Source organism: Ostrinia furnacalis, unplaced genomic scaffold (assembly GCF_004193835.3).
Source record: "Ostrinia furnacalis isolate ACB-3 unplaced genomic scaffold, ASM419383v2 OfSCF7420, whole genome shotgun sequence".
NCBI classification, from domain to species: domain Eukaryota; kingdom Metazoa; phylum Arthropoda; class Insecta; order Lepidoptera; family Crambidae; genus Ostrinia; species Ostrinia furnacalis.
Window position 1 is genome coordinate 71,012 of NW_021137659.1, and position 7,968 is coordinate 78,979.

Consider the following 7,968-nt stretch of genomic DNA (forward strand, 5'->3'; position numbering starts at 1 on the left):
CAAAGTTTTGCTTGTTAATATTTCTTATAAAAAGGCATTCAAGTTTCGTAGTTTGGTAGTCGGGATTGGAAGCAGAATAGCTATCGTAAATTTAATCTTGTGACGTTAATGGGACAGTAGCAGAAAGCGTGAAGCTACTTGACGCCCTGCAGCTTAAAACTAAGCGTTTCCTCGTCAGCTGGCAACTTTAATAGCTTGCAGAATCTGAAACTTGGGTCAAAGTGACGAGTTTTCGTGAGCCGAGGATGGCATCTGCACAGTTCAGCTCTAATGAGACTTGATATATATTATATTAGATGCAAAGGACAATGTGTAATGGCTGACCGTTATACCCAACTTCCAGGGATAAATATGACTTGTAAATTAGTACACTTTATTTTATACAGATTATGATCTATCGCGGAAGTTACAACTGATGTTATAAGCCTGCGGTGTTTCAAAACAACTCGTATAAAGTACCTGCTCGTAGGACCAGGCCTCCGTCACTCGCCTATGCCGGCCGAGATAATTACAGATAACCTACAGCGCGCGACAACTTCAAGTTGCAAATCAGTTAGGGCCGCCACGCGCCTGTGAACACACGCTCGGTCGATCATCGTCGCAATCAAGATTTATTGTTCCAACAGCACTGTTATTCTTCTTTAATGGAAAATCGTAATATTTTGGAATAATGTTAATAGTAGTAATTTAAATAATTAAAACATCTACACTTTTTAAATAATTTTGAAACACTTATGACAAAAAACTGTAGCAAGAAAATTATTTTAGCTAGTAAAAACATTAACTTTACTTCACCGTCACTATTTTCCGACACTACACCTTTTAAAACTGTTGGTCTAATTTCGAATTATCGCAACACTGAAGTTTATTAATTAGGACTTTAGAGATGGTACGATTATACAAACACCACTAGATTAAAGTTTACCAATCGTAAATACAATAAATGCTTATTAAAATTAAGTTTTATTTATTTTACTTTGTTTATACAACCCTGACGCATGAGCTGTGAGGTAGATCAATTCTGAACACAAAAAAATTGCGCTCTTGGGAGCGTAGAAGTAAGGTGCGATTTCGAATGCACCATGTGCGTTGGATATTTTGCATTATTATTATTACCGTTAAAATGTCGGCATCTGATCCTACACAAAGGAGTGCAATTTCTGTTGCTACTATTATGTATTCTGTGGTAAGACGCACAATTTCGATTTCCGGTCTATTCCAGTGAAAATGAAGTTAGCGTAAACATATTTTCCTTGAATACAAATCATTGTGCACCTTTGGTGAAAATCCATATTTTCTAACAAAAACATTTAGATAGGTACACTGTATCCCATTGAATACAGTACAAGGGCCACCGTTCAAGGAATTCTGAGAATTTACAAATCCCGTAGATGTTAATTTCCAAATTCACGTTTATTTACTTCTCCTAACTTAAGAAACGTTGTTGATACTTAAGTGTATTTAGATACCTATTACAGAACAGGTATTATGCTGCATATAAATGTTATATGTATACAGTAGGATACGAATATAGTATGTAATCATTGACATCATTGATTCATTTGAAACCTGCCCCCACTCAACGAAAAAAGACAGATTACGCAGTTTAGGGAATTAATTCAAATAAAAAATGAGCTGTAATTTTAGATTGTTCATTAACTGTGACCCTGGCTGGAAAAGTTAAAAACTTTTTTCTTCAAAGCTTCAAAGCCAAAATAGGGCAAAAAATGGGGAGATATCGTTACAGTTTTAATTCTTGAAAAACTTATCAAATTAGGTAAATTGATTTTAGTTAAATCTTGCCTCACAGAAAAACTTTATTTTGTCGAGCATTTAACAAATTGCTGAAAAGGCTAAAGGGAACTTTTATGCCCCAACTAATTTCAACTAGGACGTGGGGTTTAACATTCAAAATCGAATACGTGTAAGGTAGGGTTTGGGCTGACAAGGTAGTAAGCCGAGTGTTGGAAACCATTCAAAGTAAATTCCTTTTGTTTGCTTATTTTTTGTTCATAGCCTAGGAATGTCATTTTGAGTGAGCACAGACATTCATCAGAATATCGTGTACCTACATACTTTTTGTTAACCTATTTTATCAGACATTTTCTGATAAGTAACAGAAAGTTCTATCAATCTATATAATTATTTGTGAATTCTATACCACATGGGAAATCTACGAGCAGGCTCCGCCTCGTTTAATCGTGTTAAACTCAAAATGTCTTGATGTTTTTGTTACTTTAACCAATAAATAAATAACCAGATTAACTTATGAAATATTTTGTCTTGTTACAGAATCGGAGAGCACAGAAGATGATTACTACGACGTGTCCAGACTAGCCCGTTGAAAACATGTACGCTATGAAGTTGTTCATCGCTTCCAATTTTAGACCAAACCTCGAGTTCGACGCGGCCAATAGAACAGAGTCCGTGAATCAAGTATCCAGTGTCAACAATGTCACTGGCACCCACGAAAGCTTCAACGATGACGAATATATCTTCGACAGAACTGATATCAGAGCTATATTTATCACTCTTTATACGCTCGTGTTTTGCTGCTGTTTTTTTGGTAAGTAAATCAACTATTTTTTTGCTTTCTCTGTAAGTATGATTTCCACAGAAAATTAAAGATATATGTCTGGATCTGGACGCCTTTGTCCTACATGTCCTTAATCGACGTAATGAATGCGGTCGTCAAAATTTGGGCACGAATGAGGACGTTAGGTTTTTATGATAGACTGATTCGAGCCTGAGACAACGGATGCGAGACTGATCAATAAGATTTTCCTTCGTATGTAGTAGGATCTTTTGCATCCTTTTATACAGAAAATTAGGCTTTGAAATAATTGAAGAGTAGTAGCAAAATAATACTTATTATTTCAAAGAGATGTGACAAGGATACATTCTTAAGCACCAAAGTATTAAGTAACATAAATTACATGCGCTTTTTATCTTTTAGGTGGTACCATTAAAACTTTTTTTTAAATTATTACTCTTAAAGTTTTAATTCTGTTTATTTATCTTTTCCCAGAATGTTACAAACTATTTTACATCACGCTTGAATCTTTAAACTTTAAAGCGACTGCACTGCTTGAGTTGAGATAGTCGGTAAAATTCTCAAATAAAAAGTTGGTAATTTTTTAATTCAAGGAAAGTTTACTGCCTTGATTCTTCCTCCAGCATTATGCGGCACTAAGTCCTCTGTCCTACTTTATAAAATGGATTTTGAGTACAAAAATGTGTTTTGTTTTGTGAAGATAATATTAATATACCTACTACATATTTTTACTACCTACTTTCAGCTCTTTAAAGTAGGTACCTAAATATTTAAAACTAGCTGTCCTCGCTAGCTGTGTGTTACCTTACATTTTTTTCATTATTATGGTGGCACAAATTGTACCGCTCATTCCTAAATTTAGCTTTTACGGGCCTGTCTATTTATTTACCTACCATACGTAAATACATCGTAATTTTATGATTTTTCCGCGTATCTTAGAAGCTATTTTATCGTACAAACCTCTGCCAAGTCTTCCAGCGAGTAGATATTTGTAGATGTTTTTTGTCAACTTTTGCATTTGTGTCCAAAACTAATATAGTTTTTTAAATGCACTATGAACCTATCAGTCAAGAAAAGCCTTTTAAGGCTGAAATAATAAAATTATCAAAACCCTTTCGGCAATTTTATCTACATTGCGAATACAGTAATTTTACTTATAACTTCAACACTAAGGCTGGGTTGCACCATCATACTTTAACTTTGACAAACCTCAAAAATCTGTCAAACTCCATACAAAAAGCACCGGTTATCGTCATAGTTACGGTCAAAGTTAGGTGGTTCAACTCAGCCTAAGTATATCTTGCACCAAATTTGAAATAATTATGTATACTTTGTAATCTTACACTTCACAAGAAAACGTCTGGTAATGGTAAGTTTTGGAACAACTTTCACCTCGTGGAACTGCTACTTTGGGACTGTAATAATTTCCCGAGATAATTAATGGCCGCTTTGAACAATCCTGTGGCACAAATGCAATTTAACACCGCTTGTCAACGTGAACTTTAACAGAAGTTAAAGCGCACAAACATAATCTGTCACTCAGTATTACTTGTAAGTATACTAATAACACCTAGTTCTAAGAGAAATGTATGTAAACTCTTTGTTTACTTTGTGATCTAACCTAAAGTAAGCAATTAGTATGCTTGTGTTATGGGCGCTAGCTTCTCTTTCTATGATCTGAGGCGCTAGCTTAACGGATATATACAGGGTGACTGGAACTGAACCCGCCGTAGCTAATACGCGTATAGAGGAGGTCATTTGCTAATTATTGAACCCTACTTTCTATGACTAAAGTTTTATAGTTTAGGAGATATGTCAATTTTTATACTTTTTTTAGATTTTTCCGAAGATCATTGGCAATCCATTATCACCATTACCTTTTTTTTAAATCGAATTCGAACTTTAATTTTTTGTCGTGGTTTGTACTTTTGTTGAACTTTGGCGGCTCGTGGCTAGTTATTCAATCATTAACTGGATCTGAAATTTATTTTATTTAACTAAAAGTTTATTCGATATTAGTATCAAATAAAAAAATCGGTTAAAATCATGCGAGAAAAAAATTTAAGCAGTTTTTAGATAAAATTTCGGAAAAATCTGAAAAAAGTTTAAAAATTGACATATCTCCTAAACTATAGAAAGTAAGGTTCAATAATTAGCAAATGACCTCCTCTATACGCGTATTAGCTATGGCGGGTTCAGTTCCAGTCACCCTGTATACTACATATGTACTTTTTTAAATACATACTTACCTACATAGTAACACGTGGTAACACCAAGACCCGTCACAGAAATTATTTTAATTTTTGCCCGACCGGGAATCGAACCCGGGACCTCTGGGCATAGTAGTCCGTTCTGAACCACGGCTGACTAAAATTTATAGTTCCTTGAAAACAGCGATAAGGGTGCGTGAAAGCTGAAGCAAATTAAGGTTAGCATGCCTTTTTCATGATGCTTATTTTATTCGATAAGCCTTGTCGAAATGTTCAAATGAATACCTACTATTTTTATTTACTAAAATTCAAAACCGTCCTAACTGACAGAATAGTTTAACAGACTAGGGTCTGAGCACCAGTCTTATTCAGTCTTGATTGACCACCTTGTTTTTTATAGGTCTGACTTAATTATTAGAGTGACAGTTTTACAGTGACTGTAGCCCCCATAATCTCCGAAAAAATTAATGTAAGACTGTGACGTGTCCCTCCGCAACACAAAGTGAAATATTCCAAGTCAATTTGGAAGAAACTTAAATCCGCTATGGGACATTTAAGGCTTACTTTTAAAGAATTGCATCTCATTTATTTACATAGCTGCTGAACTGCTCAATAACGGCAATAACATTCAAAACTCCGACGTAAAATATTTATAGCCAATTCCAATTCAATTGAACAAAAAAATACCATTTGGAAATTTAATCTCTTCCTTTATGTGTTCCCAAAAAGTTGGAAGATTTATTGTTAAATATTTCACACGTTTCCTTGGAATTTTGAAATTATTGAAGCCCGGTAAGATTATTAAATAATCTACATATTTAACGCGTGAAACATCTTGTTTCCTCGAAACGTAGCCACCGTTTAAAATCGTATAATTTTATCATAATTCTCGTATTTACCTTTGAAAAGGATTCACTCTGATAAAGATTTTCCCCCATAATAATTAGGTCGTCCGACCATAGGGTCGAAAATATGTTTTGCTGACACAAGGTCAAGGTCTTTAAACCAATCGATTTTCTATCCTTTGCTTTATTATATTACGAGTATACTCGTATCCAGCATATTGCGAAAAATGCGAAAATAAAACTATATTTTATAAACTGAAATATTTGTCTACTTACGGCTTTGTAGGTTGGAATAGAATTGAATATATCTTTTTAATATCAGTTACTGTGTGTAGTAGAGGCAATTTAACGTTCAAAGAGAGCTTCTGAGTGAGTAACTTACGTTTAGCTGGTACATTTGCAATGAAAGTTTTCCAGATGACGGGCGGGAATGTTTTTTAAGGGTATAATAATATGACATTGTGTGTTCTCGTGGAAAATCACAAGGGGCTTTCACAGCGGAGTTGCTAATAAAACTTTAACAATCAAGGGTGATAAACTGCTTAGTGGCAAGCAGTTTGCAAAGAATGTAAACCTCTGCAGTATGGCGCCTACGTGGTTTGGTAACGTGATAAGCAAAGTGGGCTTAAGACTCAATGGTTCTAGGTTCGATGGGAAATGCATAATATGAAATAGGTAATTTAATACAGTACCTTACTGTTACTTATCTATTTATTGGGTACCGTCTGTGATGTTGTAAAATAAAGCGTGCCGCAAATTACGGTTCAATTACCTTCATTTTAATTAGGACTCGTACTTTTTCAGTTCAGTTTACGGGAAAAGAAACTGAAAAGAAGAACAGTTTACAAGTGTACCTACTTTAAAAGATGAAGGGCAAAAATATTTTTAAAATGAAAAAAACAAACATTCAGGAAGAGCTCGGGGCGATATCCCTAATATTATTTTCAAAGCCGGATAATTTTATCGGTTAGGTGCCGTCTTTTTACACTAACGATCAGACGAGAGTAGGTAATTACTTCGGAAGTTCGGACACAAAGGAGATTTGGTCCTCTTCTGAGTTTAGCGGTAGTTTCGAACGAACCCGAAACCTGTGCCGAAACTTTTAGTTGACCGACATCAGGAGATGACATTCTGAATTATAAGGTAGGTACAGTTGCGGCCTCGGTACATTGTGGCATTCTAGGCTGTTGTGATAAGCGCGAATTTACAATAAATCTAGTGTGGTTTGCTGGCATTGTACAAATGCGTGTCGCAAGATTTAACGATTCTATAACTGGATAAACCACTCTAATAAATTATAATAATAGATGATTGGAACTTTATTGGTAAATAATCAAAGCTTAAGAATCAAATAAATATTTTATTGGAGTGTGTCTGGCAGTTTCAAGACTAGCTCGTAAAATTATATGGCACTCATTGTACCTATTTTGTAGTTTACCATTGAAAGTAGAAACGTCATTTGGTAGGAACTTTATAAAACCAAACAGTACCGAAAAATGAGTTTGGTAAGATAGCTCATTTGGCCGCCAATAAAGCTCAAGCGCGGACACTGCCCGGCAACTTCCATAAGTTTTGTTCGACGCATTTAATCGGAAATAGCTTAACTGTGCATAACCTTAGATTANTCGGCCTGTTCGTCACTTACCATCAGGTGAGATACAGGCCAAGAGCTTCCTCGTTGTGGATAAAAAAAAAAAAAAACTTTTACTCACGTTAAGAATATCTACGTCTTTATATTTAACATTATAGGTTTTAGGTAGCCTTGCCACTAGTTTCCAAACTAGTGGCAAGATAAGTCTTTCCCTGGCTTCTTGAGGCCCTGGCTCTTCTGATGTGAGCCGTCTTCCATTGTTTGGGGAAATACACTATAGATAGGCATTTGTTTGCAATTTCCATGAATATCTCCCTTTCGCTACGAATAGCTCTGGTACATAAATATCGGCGTGAAACCATCCGGACCCGAGACTTTCTTTGGATTTTGCACGTTAAGCACTGCCTCCACTCCTGCCTCGGTTTGCGCTTCGCTGGTCTTCTGTGCGTATTCTTGTTGCCGCATTTTCACCCAGACAGAGAGAATAGGTTATGGCTTTCTGGTCTGAAGTGAGTAGCGTTCTGTGAGTAGCGGTCACCGAAGACTATAATCGCGGCTTTGACTGGTTTCTGCCGATTGAGGGTGCACAGAATGACTTTTGTGCCAGGAAATTGCTTAACCCTTCCACTGGATCCCATGTAGGATTCTTGCACGAGTGACATGGTTATGTCCTTGTCCTCGGCTGCTTGCAGTAGTTCGGCAATGGCTTGCTTGGAGCATCTCAGGTCAGCTTAGATGATGTTGAGCTTTCACAAATCAAAGCTGGAA